The sequence below is a fragment of the Nicotiana tomentosiformis genome, chromosome 7 (assembly GCF_000390325.3).
Source record: "Nicotiana tomentosiformis chromosome 7, ASM39032v3, whole genome shotgun sequence".
In the NCBI taxonomy this organism is placed as follows: Eukaryota; Viridiplantae; Streptophyta; class Magnoliopsida; order Solanales; family Solanaceae; genus Nicotiana; species Nicotiana tomentosiformis.
The window spans coordinates 18,596,636-18,615,899 of record NC_090818.1 but is presented as its reverse complement, the minus strand read 5'-3'; positions in this window follow the sequence as shown (position 1 = coordinate 18,615,899).

The following is a 19,264-nucleotide window of genomic DNA, read 5'->3' as shown; positions in this document are numbered from 1 at the left end:
AGGTGCGATTTAAGTGGTCAGAAAAGAGAATTTTCGAGGGTTTTGATTCATATTTTATTTTGGGATTTTGGGAGCTCGGTGGGAGACGAAATTTCGAGGTATTTTCATAGGGATTGTTGAGGTAAGGATTCTTAACTTGATTTTGGTTAAATTACACTAATCTATCATTGATATTATCATGTAATTAAGAATTGGAGTTGGAAATATTTGGGGAAAAGTGGTAGAACTTCTTAGACTAACCTTTTGGGTTTTGAAAGGCAAAATGAGGTCGGATTTGGATAATTCTTTTATGGTTGGACTCGATATCGAATGGGTGTTCGAATTTTATATTTTTGGTTGGGTTCCGAGAAGCGGGCCCGTGTTGACCTTTTGGGTCAAATTTTCAATTCTTTGCAAAGATCGTAGTTTCATTGTTTAAATTAGTTTCCTATAGTTATATTTATAGTATGAAATTGTTTTGACTAGATTCGAGGTAAGTGACTTGTTTAACCTTGCGTGGGGGAAAGGTTCCTTAGGATTTATTATTGTTGTGATAATTGTGATATGTGAAAGTCGTGTATGCAAGATGACGAGTGCGTACATGGGCCAAATGTGAAATTTCCTATTTTTAGCTATGTAGTTTCCTTTCATGCTTTAATTGAGTTACTTAACATGTTGTAGTCATCATATTTAGACTAATTTCACCTGTCTACTTACTTTATCTCTTATTTGCAAATTGTGCTACATGTCTGGTTGAATTACTTGCTTCCTTTTTATTTTGTACTCATTATTTAACTATGCATTCCTTACTTGAAATTGCTATTCTTGGAATATCTTGTTGTTGAATTTGGTATTGAGTTGAAAAGACCGTGGTTCTTATTGAGGCAAAGTATAAGTTGTGAGACATCGTTTTTATTGAGTTACTCTCCGATTGTTATTGCTGAGACTTGTGTACATTGTGGTTGAGTCGTGGGCTCCTTATTGTGAAATTTTATTATTGTTTGGTTTTCTGACAAGTTGTGATATTTGGGCACTTGAGGTGCGAATTGTGATACGTTGTGATATTGATATGCATGTGGTGGTATAAGATCTGGGTGTTGAAATGCATGCAGTGAGATAAGATGGGCTTGATACGCGTGGCTAGTAGGGGAACTACTAGAAATCATGCGGTGTGATAAGGTGGGCTAAAACGGGGGTTGTTATTTCGGAAAAAATAATTTTCAAAATTAAATGTAAAGGCTCCTGCGGTAATATAAGGAAAGATTGTGAGTGTTTTTTTATGATTTGGGACTACGAGGTGGTACCTCGGGAGTGGCCCTTGTTGATCTTTTCTCTATTTGTTGTATTTGTCTTGGTTGCTTGTATCCTTAACATGTAAATTCTTGTTTTCCTTCCGTGTTGTATTACTGCCTTGATTCTATGTTGTTAACTTTGGTAAATTCCTTATTGTTTCATTCCCTTTGTCCTTATTAGTATATCATTATATATTTCGCCTTGTTTTTTATTATATCCAGTAGGGCCTTGACCTGACCTCGTCACTACTCTATCAAGGTTAGGCTTGGCACTTACTGGGTACCGTTGTGGTATACTCATACAACACTTCTGCACATCATTTTGTGCAGATCTAGGTACTTCCTATCAGTTCCATCATTAGTGAGTTGAGGTTGCTTTGGAGACTTCAAGGTTCACCTGCCCACGTCTGCAGACCTCAGAGTCCCCTTTTATCTTGTTTTCCTTATTTCATTACACTATTTTAGACAGTGATGTATAAGATTTGTTCAGAATTGTTACTAGAGCTTGTGAATTATACTTCATCAGGTTTTGGGAGTTGTACATTTTGAGTTACAGATTTTATTTATGCAGTTGTTGAGGTTTCGAGATTTTAAGTTATTATTTCAATTATTCTGCATGTTGATAGGCTTACTTAGTTTTAGAAACTAAGTGCTTTCACGACTTCCTACGGGGGAAATTGGGGTCGTCGTGACAATTATGAACTTTTCCAGATGAAAGAAGGAGAATCCATTGAGGAAATGTTCGCAAGATTCAGCAAAATCATAGCGATCTGAAAGCTTTTGGTAAACCCTATTCCAGTGGTGATCAAGTTCGAAAAATCCTAAAGAGTTTACCTACCACTTGGCAGACGAAAGTAGTTTCACTCGAATGTCAAGATCTAAACAAACTTTCATATGATGAACTAAGAGGAGATCTTATAGCATTCGAGAAAACCCATCTCTAGAAAACAAGTCAGGAAGAAAAGAATAAAATAGTTGTCGTAAAATCTACAACTGAAGGACCTGAAAATGATATTGATGACAATCTAGAAGCTCTTGAAGAAGAAATTGCCATGGTATCAAGAAATGTGAATGGTTTAATGAGAAGGTATAGAAACACAAGAAGGGAAAGGATGCCATCTAGGAAAACCATGCAATACAATGAACAAGACAAGAATGACAGGAAGTGTTATGAGTGTGGTAGGTATAGTCATGTTCAAGCTGAATGTCCAGATCTTAAAAGAAAAGTCTCCAGAGGATTCAGCAAAAACAAATCCTTCGAAAGTTCTAGTGATGAAGATAATTCAGAACACGAAGAAATAGCAAATCTGTGCTTCATGACCATCCTAGAAAATGACATAAACAAATACTCTGGTTGCTGGACTGATGAAGATACATCAGGCGATGAATGCAAGGAAGATACTAAAAATTGTTTCATGGCATGAGGTGAAACAAGTGATGTAAGATTCTATAATTGTGATAGATGTAATAAATTACAGGATATTCTTGACCTTACTCTAAAAGAGTCTAAAAAAATATTGAATGAACTAAGGAGACTCAATAGGGAAAAGAAAGACTGGGAACTTAAGCTTGAATTCTGTGAAATTGAAAGATACGTACTTCAAGATGAAGTTCAAGAATTGCAAATGCAACTTAATGGCATGATCAAATCCACCAGTCGCAGTTCAGTCAAGTTTAACCAGGCGACTTACAAGTCAACAAGAAAAGGACTGGTTAGAACTGAGTCCACAAGTACTAACACAAGTGGTAGATCGAAAACTGGATCAATCCCTATGTGTCATTACTGTAACAAAGTTGGACATAAATATTCTTTTTGTCGATTTCGTAAACCTAATATTTCAGGATGGATTTGAAAACCCAAAAACAATCCTGATTCCAGTAGAACTAACCAACAAGGATCCAAGTAAGCTTGGGTACCTAAAAGAAGGTGACAATTCTATTTTGCAGGAACACCACAGAAAGAGCTGCAAAGAAAAATGGTATTTAGATAGTGTGTGTTCCGATCACATGACGGGTGACAAAAATATGTTCAAAGAAGTCACAAAAATAAATGGTGAGAATGTCAAATTTGGTGACGATTCAAAAGAAAAGATAGTTGGTACTGGTACAGTTCCATTCAGAAATAATTGTGATATTACAGAGGTATATCTTGTAGATGGACTCGACTACAATCTTTTGAACACAAGTCAGCTATGTGATTCGGGATATGAAGTAAAATTCAAGAAAACAGGATGCCATTGAAGATGAAACAAGTAAAATCATTCTACCAAGAAAAAGGTATGAAAATGTTTATATTCTTAATGTCATTAAAAATCTAGATAGTCATATTTGTCTAGCATCCATTTCTGACGATCCATGGCTTTGACATAAAAAACTTGGTCATGCAAGCATGCATCTTATTGAAAAACCATCCAAGCATGATTTAGTTATTGGTCTTCCCAAACTCAACTTTTCTAGAAATCATGTATGTGATGTATGTCAGATTGGTAAACAAACTAGAAACTCTTCTAAACCAAGGACATTGTGTCCGCTACCAAGCCCTTGTAATTGCTTCGTATGGACTTGTTTGGACCCACTAGAACTGCCAACATTAGAGGTAAATATTATACTTTTGTTATTGTTGATGACTACTCACGTTTTACATGGGTAATTTTATTATCTCATAAAGATGAAGCTTTGAAATTTTTTGAGATTTTCTGCAAAAAAATTAAAAGAGAAAAAAGGTATCTTATCACAACCATCCAAAGCGGCCATGGAGGAGAGTTTGAAAGCAGATCCTTTGAAGAATTTTGTAATGATCATGGGTATACCCATAACTTATCATTCCCAAGGTCACCCCAACAGGATGGGGTAGTTGAGCGCAAGAATAGAACTCTACAAGATATGGCAAGAACAATGATATTAGAACATTCATTGCCAAATTACTTTTGCGCAGAAACAGTTACTACAACACGTCATATTCTCAACAGGTGCCTCATAAGACCTATTTTGAAGAAGACTCCATATGAATTATGGAAGGTAAGAGTCTAAATATTGGCTACTTTCACTCATTCAGAAGTAAGTGCTTTATTCACAACAATGGTAAGGATAACCTTGGAAAATTTGATCCAAGGAGTGATGAAGGTATTTTTCTTGGTTATTCAACAAATAGTAGATCATTTATAGTTTATAACAAACATACATTATCTGTAGAAGAATCAATGTATGTTATATTCGATAAAAATAACTCTATGGCCGAGAAAGGAATCATTGAAGGTGATGAAGATACCTGCCAAGAAGTATCACAGACAAATAAGCTACAGAAGTCGACTGATACACCAGTCATAGTCACAGAGTTGACTAATGAACCTCTGATCAATCTTGCCGAACCACAAAAGGAGTCGACTACTTCTACAGTTGGAACCCGGCCGAATGAATGGAGAAGCGAACCTGGATATCCTCAAAATTTCATCATAGGGGATCCAAACGAAGGGATGTAAACCAGAGGGTCTCTCAAAAAGAAAGAAAATATTACACTCATCTCTCAAGTAGAACCAAAGAAAGTTGATGAAGCCCTAAAGAACTCCAGTTGGATACAAGCCATGCATGATGAACTTGATCAATTTAACAAAAACCAAGTTTGGGAATTAGTACCTAAGCCAGCAAATGCTACTGTAGTCGGAACAAAGTGGGTATTCCGAAATAAGCTAAATGAAGAAAGAAAGGTAGTAAGAAACAAAGCCAGACTAGTAGCTCAAGGCTACTCACAGTAGGAAGGGGTCGACTATGATGAAACCTTTGCACCAGTATCACGGTTATAATCAATTCATATATTTCTTGCCTATGCATCTTGCAAAGGTTTTAAGCTATTTCAAATGGATACTAAAATTGATTTTCTAAATGGTTTCATTGATGAGGAGGTATATATAAAACAACCTCATGGCTTTGAAAACTCACAATTTCCTTATCATGTGTATAAGCTAGCTAAAGCTCTCTATGGACTCAAACAAGCTCCTCAAGCTTGGTATGAAAGATTGAGTTCCTTTTTAACTAATCATGGGTTCACCAGAGGTAAGATGGATACTACTTTATTTATCAAGAGATCTACTGAAGGTAATCTCATTATTCAAATCTATGTAGATGATATCATATTTGGTAGTGCTAATCTTCTTTTGTGCAAGAATTTCTCAAATCTCATACAAAGTAAGTTCGAAATGAGTATGATGGGAGAGCTGATATTTTTTCTTGGACTACAAATCCATCAATCAGAAAGTGGAATATTCATCTGCCAAACCAAGTATACGAAGGAATTGATTCAAAAATTTGGAATGAGCAAAACCAAATCAATTGGAACTCCTATGAGTTCTTCTACAAGTTTAGACATGGATGAACAGGGAAAATCAGTAGACGAAACCAAGTATCATGGAATGATTGGATCTCTATTATATCTAACGGCTAGTCGACCAGATATCATGTTCAGTGTTTGTTAATGTTCTAGGTTTCAGTCAGCTTCTAAAGAGTCTCATTTAACAACAGTATATCAAATTATTCGCTATATCATTGGAACCACCTCTTACGGACTTTGGTATCCTCGCTCTAACAATTTTTAACTTGAGAGATTTTCATATGTTGATCTTCCAGGTGACAAGAAAGATAGAAAAAAGTACATATGGGACTTGTCAATTATTGGGAAAAGCACTAATCTCCTAGAACAGTAAGAAACGTGGATCAATAGCTCTTTCCACAACTGAAGCAGAGTACATTGCAATTGGACAATATTGTGCTCAATTAATATGGATGTCTCATCAATTGGGTGACTATGAATTATTTATTAAGCCTGTTCAAATATTGTGTGATAATTCTAGTAGTATTTGTCTATTAAAGAATCATGTGCATCATTCTAGAGCTAAGCATATAGATATTAAGCACCATTTTATTAGAGATCATGTTCTTAAAGGCAACATAGAATTATTGTTTTTAAGTTCCACCGATAAATTAGCAGACATATTTACGAATCCCTTGCTAGAAGATAGATTTTATGCATTACGAGATTCTATTGGAATTATTTTCATAAACTCATAATTTTAGGGCCTTTTTGGTAATTTTAATTATTATTGTATCTTAGTCTAAATATTTCCTTAAGTGTGTAAGGTGCATTAATTGTGTAACGATCCGAATGGTCGTTTTGCTTTCTAGATCTCTATTCCCTTAAATAAAACTCCTCGTATGTGCTTTTACTATTTTATGACTTTCAAGGATGGTTAGTTCGGGTTTGAAAGGGTTCGGGTTGAAATTAGAACGCTTAGTTCCTTAATATTGGCTTAAAAGGGGTAAGTTTGACTTGGGTCAATATTTTTAGTAAACGACCTCGGAACTAGGTTTTGACGGTCCCAATAGGTTCGTATGATAATTTTGGACTTGGCATATGTTCGGATTGGGTTTCGGATGACCCGGAAGCATTTCGGTGCTTAATATTGAAAGTTGGCGCATTGGAGGTTTACAAGTTCTTTAAATTTGGTTTGAAGTAGGTTTTGGTGTTATCGAGGTACGTTTGGGATTCTGAGCTGGGAATAGATCTGTATGGTGATTTGTGACTTGCACGGAAAATTTGGCATCATTCCGGGTTGATTTGATAGGAATCGAATGTGCGGAAGTGTTTCTAGAAGTTTTTGAGTTTCATAATTTGATTATGTGTTTTGGCATCCGATTCATATTTCTAGATGTTATTTTGGTGTTTTGATCATGGAGCGGGTCCGTATTATGCTGTTGGATGTGTGAGTGTTATTGGATGGGGTCCTGGGGGGCCCCCGGATGCGAAACGAATTGGAATCGGACTCGGAAATTTGCATGAAGGACTGCTGGTGCACCAGTTCTGGTGCGTCCGCACCTGCGAGATTTTGGCCGCAGGTGCGAGCTCATAGGTACGAGATTTGATCACAGAAGCTGACTTGGATTGGTAGTCAGTGGCCTGCAGAAGTGAAGGAAGTTCCGCAGAAGCGGCCGCAAATGCAAATGGAGGCCGATCGGGCCTAGGTTGCAGGTGCGACAGATCTTCCGCAGAAGCAGGAACCCGTCCATAGAAGCGAAGGGAGGCATCCTGATTTAGGACTTCACCTGTGATGGATGTTCCGCAGGTGCGCCCCTGGACCCGCAGAAGCAAAAATCGCTGGGGCAGTGAGGTTCAATTAAGGTCGGGACTAAGTCAATTTTGGTTCATTTCTTTCACTTCTAGGACGATTTTAGAGCTTTTGAAGAGGGGTTTTCACCTAGTACTTTGAGGTAAGTAATTTATATACAATATGAGTTTAATACATGCATTTTTGGGTAGATTCTTAACACATAAATTGTAGAATTGTGGGTTTAGTATAAAAACCTAAGTTTTGATTAAAAAAAGGGATTTAACTACAAAAATGATTATGGAATTGGGTGAAAAATATATTTTTGAGTTCGTGAGTTATGGATAATATTTATCTTCAAAAATTTCCGAAATTCGTGCACGTGGGCCCGGGGTTGATTTTTAAGAATCTTCCAACTTGGGTTAGATAATTACTCTAATAGCTAAATTACAAACTTGTGAGTGTATATTGATTAATTTATATAATATTTGACTAGCTTTGGATTGCCCGGCACCATGTTGAGACTTCAGAGTGAGTTTGTGGGCCGGAAAGTGAGCTTTGAGATGAGGTAAGTCTATTGCCTAACCTTGTAAGAGGAAATTTACCCCATAGGTATTTTGAATTTCTATTTTGTTCTAATTGTGGGGGCTACACACGCACGAGGTGACGAGATTCCGTGTATAGCTACTAATTATGCTTAAGTTCAGTTAGTTTTAGGACCCAAATCATACAATACTTGTATTGTTTGCACTCTACTTGTTAATCTAAGTGCCTAAATTATATTGAAACTTGATAAAAAATTCGTAAAGACCGAATTTCACTTACTTTGAGTTTGGGCGGGTTACTTGACCGTTAATGAAAATTGTGTTTCCTTGTGTATTAGTCTTGTAATAGCTTTTAAATCGGATGTTCATAGAGTATTCTCTCTTCTTGTGGAGTTGGACGAAGCTCCGCATGGTGATTTGTGACTTGCATGCAAAATTTGGTGTCATTCCGAGTTGATTTGATAGGAATCGGATGCGCGAAAGTGTTTCTAGAAGTTTTTGAGTTTCATAATTCGATTATGTGTTTTAGCATCCGATTTGTATATATAGATGTTACTTTGGTGTTTTGATCGTGCGAGAGGGTCCATATTATGTTGTTGGATGTGTGAGTGTTATTGGATGGGGTCTCGGAAGCGAAAAGGATTTGAATCGGACTCGGAAATTTTCATGAAAGACTGCTGGTGCACCAGTTCTGGTGCGTCCGCACCCGCGAGATTGCGAGCTCGCAGGTACAAGCTTTGATCGCAGAAGCGGCCTTGGATTGGTGGTCAGTGGCCCGCAGAAAAGAAGGGAGTTCCGTAGAAGCGGCCTCACTTCTGCGATGATAGGGCCACAAATGCAAATGGATGTCGGCCAGGCCTAGGTCACAGGTGCGACAGATCTTCCACAGATGCGGGAGCCTATCCGCAGAAGCGAAGGGAGGTAGCCTGGGCTAGGACCGCACCAGCGATGAATTTTCTGCAGGTGCGACCATGGACCCGCAGAAGCGAAAATTGCTGGGGCAGTGAGGTTCATTTAAGGTCGGGACTTAGGCTATTTTGGTTCATTTCTTTCACTTCTTGGACGCTTTTGGAGCTCTTGAAGAGGGGTTTTCACCTAGTACTTTGAGGTAAGTAATTTCTATACAAGATGAGTTTAATACATTCATTCTTAGGTAGATTCTTAACACATATATTGTAGAAATTGTGGGTTTAGTTGAAAAATCTAGGTTTTGATAAAAATGGGATTTAACCACGAATCTACCTAAGAATGCATCTTCCAACTTGGGTTGGGTAATTACTCTAATATCTAAATTACAAACTTATGAGTGTATATTGATTAATTTATATAATATTTGACTAGCTTCTGATTGTTCGGCACTAAGTTGAGACTTTAGAGTGAGTTCGTGGGCCGAAAAGTGAGCTTTGAGATGAGGTAAGTCTCTTGCATAACCTTGTAAGAGGGAATTTACCCCATATGTGTTTTGAATTTCTTTTGCTTCTAATTGTGGGGGATACGCACGTACGAGGTGACGAGAGTCCATGCGTAGCTACTAATTATGCTTAAGTTTGGGTAGTTTTCTTGTCTTTTGGGTTAACAAATGCCCCGGCAACTTTCATTGATCTTATGAATGGAGTCTTCAAGCCTTTCCTCGACTCCTTTGTGATAGTGTTCATTGACTATATTATGGTATATTCACGAATTTGAGAGGACCATGCCGATCATCTCGGGGCGGTTTTGCAGACTCTATATCAGCACAAGTTGTATGCGAAGTTTTTGAAGTGTGAATTTTGGCTATGCGAAGTTTTCAAAGTGTGAATTTTGGCTTAAATCTGTCACGTTCTTGGATCATGTTGTCTCTAGAGAAGGAATTAAGGTTGATCCGCAGAAGAGTGCCATTGTGAAGAATTGGCCGAGGCCTACAACTCCAACAGAGATTCGCAGTTTCTTGGGCTTAGCTGGGTATTACAGAAGATTTTTGGAGATGTTCTCTACTCTTGCCTCTCCATTGACTAAATGGACACAGAATGCAGTTAAGTTCCAATGGTTAGATGCTTATGAAAGGAGCTTCCAAGAGTTGAAATCAAGATTAACTACGGCACCAGTGTTGACCCTACCAGAGGGTACGGATGGGTTTGTAATATATTGTGATGCTTCGAGAATCGGACTAGGGTGTGTGTTGATGCAACATGGAAGGGTGATCGCTTATGCTTCTAGGCAAATCAAGAATCATGAGAAGAATTATCCAACACATGACTTAGAGCTTACAGCGGTGGTATTTGCATTGAAGATTTGGCATCATTATTTGTATGGGGTCCATGTGGATATATTCACGGACCATAAGAGCCTTCAATATATTTTCAAGCAAAAGGAATTGAATCTGAGGTAGAGAAGATGGCTTGAGTTACTCAAGGACTACGACATCGATATTCTATATCATCTGGGGAAGGCGAATGTTCTGACGGATACTCTTAGCCGGAAATCTATGGTAGTTTGGCTCACTTAGAGGCATATCAAAGGTTATTGGCCAAGGAAGTTCATCGGTTAGCTAGTTTGGGAGTTCGTTTTACAGACTCTAGTGAAGAAGAGGTAGTTGTGCAAAATAGGGCTGAATCATCGCTTGTTGTGGAAGTTAAGGAGAAGTAGTACGATGATCTATTATTGGTATAGTTGAAGGAGGGGATTCATAAACATAAGACTATGGTTTTTTCTCTTAGCATGGATGATGGTACGCTAAGGTACTAAGGGCGACTATGTGTTCCAAATGTGGATGGTCTTGGGGAAAGAATCACGATTGAGGCTCACACTTCTAGATATTCCGGGCTCTACGAAGATGTATCATGATCTTAAGGAAGTTTACTGGTGGAATGATATGAAGAGAAATGTAGCAGACTTTGTGGCAAGATGTCCAAATTGTCAACAAGTGAAGGCCGAACATCAAAGGTCCAGTGGGTTGGCACAGAATATAGAAATTCCAATGTGGAAGTGGGATATAATCAACATGGACTTTGTGGTAGGGCTACCTCACACTCCTCGTAAGTTCGACTCGATTTGGGTGATTGTGGATCGACTCACAAAATCAACACACTTCCTACCTGTTAAGGCTACCGACACAACAGAACAATATGCTCAGTTGTATATCAAGGAAATAGTCAGGTTGCACGGCACTCCAGTTACTATTATCTCATATCGAGGGGCACAATTCACAGCTAATTTTTGGAAGAAATTTCAGTAAGGTTTGGGTACTCGGGTGAATCTTAGTACAACTTTTCACTCGTAGACTGACGGGCAGGCTGAGCGGAATATTCATACACTTGAGGATATGTTGTGCGCTTGTGTTCTTGACTTCAAAGGTAGCTGGGATGATCATTTTCCACTCATAGAATTTTCCTACAATAGCAGTTATCACGCTAGCATTCAGATGACACCGTTTAAGACTTTATATGTTAGGATATGTAGATCTCCCATTCAATGGTTCAAGATTGGGGAAGCAAAGTTGATAGGACCAGACCTCGTGTATCAGGCTATGGAGAAGATTAAGATCATTAAGAAGCGGTTAAAAACTGCTCAGAGTCGTCAGAAGTCCTATTCGGATGTTCGTTATAGGGATTTGGAGTTCAAATAAGATGATTGGGTATTCTTGAAGGTTTCCCCTATGAAGGGTATAATGCAATTTGGCAAGAAAGGGAAATTGAGTATGAGGTATGTCGGACCGTACATAATCATTCAGAGGATTGGTCAGGTGGCTTACAGGCTAGAACTACCTCCAGAAATGTCTTTAGTGCACCCGGTGTTTCATGTATCCATGTTGAAGAAAGTGATTGGAGATCCGTCTCTTATTGTTCTAGTTGAGACTACTGAGGTTAATGAGGAATTGACTTATGAAGATATTCTAGTTTCCATTCTTGATAGGCAAGTCCGTAAGATGAGAAATAAAGAAATTGCCTCCGTGAAAATGCTATGGCAAAACCAACAAGTCGAAGAGGCCATCTGGGAGGCTGAGGAAAAAATAAAGATAAAGTACCCTCATTTGTTTGAATAGCTATGTATTTATGAAGTTGTGTTCTATGAAAATGCTAAGAGTTTACCTTTTATGAATTATGTTTCGCTTGTACAATTGATGTTTAAGTGTGTTCCTTTTGGTAATATATTGCTCATGAGGCCACGGTTGGCATTGTTTTCATGTTATGTTGCGTCGTTGATTTATGTATATGTTGTTAGGTTTGGTTTCTAGAATTCTCTGACAGGTGTATAGGTCCAATTACAGGGGAAACTCAGGCAAAAGTTTTGGAAATTTAGGGAGTTAATCAAAAAAATTGGGAACTATTGGTGTGTGAAGTAATAGCTAAATTACATTGGATGCTAATGGCAGATTTTGTCCCTCATTCGAGGACGAATGATCATAAATGAGGGAAGATGTAAGACCCCGTAAATTTTCGGCAACTAATTTAAGGTTCTGTGGTGCCTAGGTAGGCTAATATATTGTAATTTTGAACTTTTTGAGTTGCACAGTGCGTTGGGGAGTTAAATCATTTCGACCTTGCGTCACCCAGCTCCTAGCGCGCAAGACCGTGATATATCCCTCGTGAATCTTGGTCTATAGCGCATTAGACAGTGTTATATCCCTTGCGAAGACTGGTCTGTAGCGCACTAGACCATGCTATATCCTTCGTGAATCTTAGTCTGTAGCTCGCTGCAGAGCTCGCCTAGCCTGGTCTGTAGTGCGATCCGGATTTTAGAGGGTCCATTCTTCTATTTTTATAACCCGACCCTACCTCGATAAATATATGTAAGGGACTATTTTTGAAGGGAATATCTGATATTTTTAGAGAGAGAGTAAGTGCCCTGGAGTGAGAGGAGAAATCTCTAAGCTAATTGTTCATCGAAAATCTTGTTCAAGCCTTGAAATTCAACAAGAAAGCTCACAAGGTCTTCAACCAAGAGGTAAGATTCTAGCCCTGACCTTCAATTTCCAAATTTTGTTTGGGAATAGGTAATGAGGAGGAAGGTTTTGAGAATGAGGGTTGTTGTTTATGCATGCATGTACTAATATAGGTGGTAGGGAGGTAGTAGGGGTTGATTGTGGGGTAAAGGAATCCGCCATAGGAGGACCTTGAGACCTTAATGCACACCTAGTGCTTGATTAAATGCTCAAATGAGCTGAACCCCTGAGAATCTTCCTAATTATAGTTAAATTTTGTCATGTCTTTAATTAGATTGAAGTCGCTAGGAGTTTCGGAATGTTGTAGTAAAATAAAAGAAAGCTCAAGGAAGGTATGTTGGCTAAATTCCTCTTTTAGAATTAAACCACACAATGTCCTTGTAAGTCCCGAGTTGCTCATTATAAATTGATTGTTCTGAATAAGCCTTGTGTCACAATATATATGTGTTCAATACGTATTCCAAATGTTCTTGTTATGTTGTGTTACTATTTGAGAATGAGTTCAAGGTATGGGTTGCATATCTAAATGTTCTAACTTCAAGTCGTGATTCTAATGAAAGCTATTATGCCAAATTATGTAAGAAATCTCAATGTGCTTAAGACTCTTACTTGCTCAGATGTGTACTTAAAATCTTGAATAGAAATTCTTTGTTGTTGATGATCTGTGATGATGTTTGAAAGTGAAAGAGGTGAGCATGAAATATGAAATACGGCCAACGTGCCAAGAATGATATTACATTTGGGGCCATTAGTGCCAATGAAACAAAGAGGCGTATAAAATATGTTGAAATGAGTTGTAAATCCTTTTAATAATAAACACTTCGGGGGTATCGTTAGTCACCGAGGAAGGGTAGGTTGAAATAGCCTAACCCCGAAACTACACATACCGGTGTAGGAGTGAATTGTAATTATTTCCCTCATTTGGGATAAGATTGATGTCATGAAATTATTCCTATTTATTGGAATGAGATGATTGCTAGAAAAGGGTGATGTCGATCCACACAACATTGTGGTGAGACGGCCTAGCCGGTCGAGTCGTGATCGGACGCCATGCCGCACACATGGTGGTGATTGTGCTTGAGATTGTGATTGAGATAATGATTGAAGTTTGTGATAGTAATTGTGATTGTGGTTAATGTCTTCGGATGAGGCAACCTAGCCGATCGGGCCGTGATCGGACTTCGTGAAAAATACACGGCGGTATATCTATATCGGTGCTAAGATCTCCCAACCTAAAATAATGGAAATCTAATTGAAAACTTATGTTGCTCCTAACTTGATGTTTAGTATTGTTTGAGGCTTTCATTGATTCTGTGATTATTCTTTCTTGTATTGCTACTTGTTCTAATGAGAGGGTGTTTAGTCATACATACTAGTACTATTCCATATATACTAATGTCCCTTTTACCAGGGGCGCTGCATCTTTAATAGATGCAGGTGGTTCCGCAGCAGATGGCATTGATCATTGATAGCAACACACCCTCTTCCCAGCAGATTTGGTGAGCCCCACTTCATTTCGGGGTCCTGTATCTCTTGTCCTTTGTACATAGCATTTTGAGGTATAGCCGGAGCCTTGTTGCCGGCACTGCCGTGACACTCTTTTATTTCTGTTAGAGGCTCCATAGACGTAGCGTGGGTTGTACCTTCTTTTGGGAAGGTTAAACTAAAAATGTTGTAATCGTATCACTTGTTCCACTTTAACTATGATTGTATAGTGTACTATTTTGGAGTCTTATTAATGATGTAACTTATGGAAATGAACTGGCGTTGTTCACATGACCTCTTACCTCTTTATGAAATGTATTATTCTCTTTATTCATGGACGAGTTGGGTAGACGACATTGTGCAGGCTTGCTCGACTGGGGTATCCTTGTTGAGCGTCGGTCGCGCTCTCCAAGGACGGGGCGTGACAAGCTTGGTATCAGAGCCTAAGGTTTTAAAGTATCCTAGGATATCTCAGAGCCGTGTCTAGTAGAGTCCTTCTTATCAGTGTGTTGTCGACCATATCTTTAATTAGGAGGCTACTTGGGCATTTAGGAATAATACCCTTCTTTGATGTTCTAGATTGTGCGATAGAGCTGATTGTAAGACTGTCCCTCCTCTAACTCATGCATTGCTCTAATATTTAGTATATGGCGCCTAGGAAGAAGTCAAGAACTAGCCAAGGAGCCAATGCCACCCCAGGAGTGGCAGTTGATTCTATACTTGACGATGTGGGTGAGTGCCCGAGGGGTGAGGATATTCCCCCAGCTACTACAGTGCCTGATTCTACTACTCCTGATCAGACTGCACCAGTTCCTACACCTACTGAGGGTGAAACTGTTCCACCTCCAGCCCCATCTTCCGATCCCGGTGTTTGTGATGGGGATCTTAGGGGAGCCATACAGATATTGGCTCAGATCGTGGCTTCCCAGGCCTAGAGATCTAATATTGAACCTACTTCTTCATGTCAGCCAGGGAATCTACTAGTTCCAGGGTGAACAAGTTTCTTTAGTTAGATCCACCAGTGTTCACGGGTACTAATCCCAAGGAGGACCCCCAGGACATTATTGATGAGATTCACAAGATTCTTCGAGTTATGCGTGCTACTAAGACGGAGGGAGTGTAGTTGGACTCCTACCGCCTGAAAGATGTGGCTTATTCTTGGTTTGAGTCTCCTAAGAAGGGGAGCCCTCCGGCGAGGTGGAGTGAGTTTGCCGATGCCTTTATTGACCATTTCTTGCCTGCCGAGACTAAGGCAGCCCGTTCCGCCGAGTTTAAAAGTCTGAAACAAGGTAGCATGAGTGTGTGGGAGTATCATATGAGGTTTGCGTGCCTGTCCAACTGTGCAATCTACATGTTGCCCACTATGAAGGCTAGAGTGCGTCGGTTTGTGTAGGGCCTTAGCGCCTTGGTTATTAATGAGGCCATTATTGTTGCCTTGAATTCTGATATAAACTATGGGAAGATGGTGGCATTTTCTCAAGCTACAGAGAACTGCAAATTGAAGAATAGAATGGAGCGAGAGGGTAGCAGTAAGGCCTGGTCCGCATGAAACTTTGGTGGTTCACTTGGTGGTGGTGGTGGTAGGTCGGCATTCAGGGGAGGGTCATCAGGGCCATCCCAGGATTTTGCTCAGTCTTCAGTCAGTGCACCGCCATCAGGGCCCAGTCAGCAGCAATGGAGTTATTTTAGGTCCGGTCAGGGCAAACGGGAGATCTTACCAGCAGGGTCGGCCTGGTGGGATATTCCAGCAGCACTAGAGGCCCCCATGCCCTAGGTGCGGAAAGATGAACATAGGAGTCTGCCTGGTAGGAGATTCATCGATTTTCTATATGTCTATGCTTCGGAGGTATCATGCCGACAGGTCACATATGTTAGACTACAGCACAGTTCAGCTAGTTGAGAGCCTGAGTTATGAGGAGGATCCAGTTGCCATTGTTGACAAGCAGGTTCGCCAATTGAGGTCCAAGAAGATTTATGCAGTAAACGTTGAGTGGAGGGGACAACCAGTTAAGGAGGCGACTTGGGAGACCGAGGAGGACATACAGAGAAGATATCCACATTTATTCGACACTCTAGGTACAATTCTAGATCCGTTCGAGGACGAACGTTTGTTTCAGAAGTGGAGAATATAACAACCCGACCGGTCATTTTGCTTTCTAGATCCACATTCCCTTAAATAAGACTCCTTGTATGTGAGTTTACTATTTTATGACTTGCGGGGTCGATTAGTTTAGGTTTGGAAGGGTTCGGGTTGAAATCGGAACACTTAATTCCTTAGTATTGGCTTAAAAGGGGTAAGTTTAACTTGGGTCAATATTTTTAGTAAACGACCTCGGAACCAGGATTTGACGGTCCCAATACGTTTGTATGATGATTTTGGACTTAAGCGTATGTTCAAATCGGGTTTCGAATGACCCAGGAGCGTTTCAACGCTTAATATTGAAAGTTGGCGCATTGGAAGTTTTCAAGGTCTTTAAATTTGGTTTGAAGTAGGTTTTGGTGTTATCGAGGTCCTTTTGGGATTTCGAGCCTGCGAATAGCTCCGTATGATTATTTTTGACTTGCACGTAAAATTTGGCGTCATTCCGAGTTGATTTGATATGAATCGGACAAGCGGAAGTATTTTTAGAAGTTTTTGAGTTTCATAATGCGATTCATGTGTTTTGACGTATGATTCGTATTTATAGATTTAATTTTGGTGTTTCGATCGCGCGTGCGTGTCCGTAATATGTTGTTGGATGTGTGAGTGTTATTGTATGGGGTCATGGGGGCCCCGGATGCGAAACATATTGGAATCAGACTAGGAAATTTACATGAAGGACTACTGGTGCACCAGTTCCGGTGCGTTCGCACTTGCGAGATTTTGGATGCAGGTGCGAGATTTGATCATAGAAGCGGCCTTGGATTGGTGGTCAGTGGCCCTGAGAAGTGAAGGGAGTTCCGAAGAAGCGACCTCACTTCTGCGATGACATGACTGCAGATGTGAATGGAGGCCGACCAGGCCTAGGTCGCAGGTGCGACAGATCTTTCGCAGAAGCAGGAGCCCATCCATAGAAACGAAGGGAGACAGCTTGGGATAGGACCGCACCTGTGATGAATTTTCTGCAGCTCGCAGGTGTGCCCCTTGACCCGAAGAAGCGAAAATCACTGGTGCAGTGAGGTTCATTTAAGGTCAGGACTTAGGCTATTTTGGTTTATTTCTTTCATTTCTTGGACAATTTTGGAGCTTTTGAAGAGGGGTTTTCACCTAGTACTTTGAGGTAAGTAATTTCTATGCAAGATGAGTTTAATACATGCATTTTTGGGTAGATTCTTAATGCATGAATTGTAGAAATTGTGGGTTTAGTTGAAAAATCTAGGTTTTGATAAAAATGGGATCTAACCAAGAAAATGATTATGGAATTGGGTAAAAATTATATATTTGAGTTTGTGAGGTTATGGGTAACATTTATCTTCGAAAATTTCCGGAATCCGGGCACGTGGCCCCGGGGTAAATTTTAAGAATCTTCCAACTTGGGTTGGTTAATTACTCTAAAAGCTAAATTACAAACTTGTGAGTGTATATTGATTAATTTATATAATATTTGACTAGTTTCGGATTGTTCGGCACCAAGTTGAGAATTTAGAGTGAGTTCATGGGCCGGAAAGTGAGCTTTAAGATGAGGTAAGTTTCTTGCCTAACCTTATAAGAGAGAATTTACGCCATAGGTGTTTTGAATTTCTATTTGCCTCTAATTTTGGGGGCTACGCACGCACGAGATGACGAGAGGCCGTGTGTAGCTACTAATTATGCTTAAGTCTGGGTAGTTTTAGTACCCAAATCATGAAATACTTGTATTGTTTGCACTCTACTTGTTAATTTAAGTGCCTGAATTATATTGAAACTTGATAAAGGATTCATAAAGACCGAATTTCACTTACTTTGAGTTTTGGCGGGTTACTTGACCGTTAATGGAAATTGTGTTTCCTTGTGTATTATTTTTGTAATAGCTTTTAAATCGGATGTTCATAGAGTATTCTCTCTTCTTGTGGAGCGGGCCAAACGCCTTGGCAGTATAATAGATGCATCTATGGATCGTGCTGCTCGACCCTCGGCAGTGTACACATTATTCTGTATCGGGCCGTACGACCTCGGCATAAATCGTGCGTGTTGATGCTTGGGCCCCAAATACACTTGATATTATTATTTTTATGAAATGAGGGGTTATAATTCATTTATTGGCCCGAATTTTATCTAGAGTTAGTATGTGTTAGTTGAAGTTTTTTGGAATTTACTATCCGCTAAAGAATCATTTATTCATTGCTTGCTATCGTGTTATTATTATTATTCACATATCTCATGCCTATTTAGAATTTCTGTATTTTATTGTTGCCCCATAGTGAGTGTCGATGTAGGCCCCTCGTCACTACTTCTTCGAGGTTAGACTGAATACTTACTGGGTACATGTTGTTTATGTACTCACGCTATACGTTTGCACTAATCGTGCAGGATCTGAGGCAGGTGCATCTAGCAGTCAGTCAGGCGCGCACCCCCGTTACCCCGAGGCTTAGTGATGAGCTGCTTTTTGAGTCCGTTCTGTAGCGCCCGGAGTCTCTCTTTTGTATTTACTTTCTGTCTACTCTATTTCAGACAGTAGCTTAGTATTTTGTATATTCTACTAGTTGCTCATTCACTTGTGACACTGGGTCTTGGAAGCATGCTAGTAGACATTTGATGGTTAGTGCGTATTTATATCACTGTACTCTCTCCTTTATGAGCTTACGCTTACTTTATTAAAATTTTCACTTCTCATTTACTTAATAAATATAAATCAACTACTCTGAAATTATTAAAAAGAATAAATACATGGCTAGTTCACCGTTGGCTTTCCTATCAGTGACGTTGGGCGCCATCACGGCCTATAAGAGAAATTAGGTTGTGACAAATTGTGTGTCTGTCACTTTTCC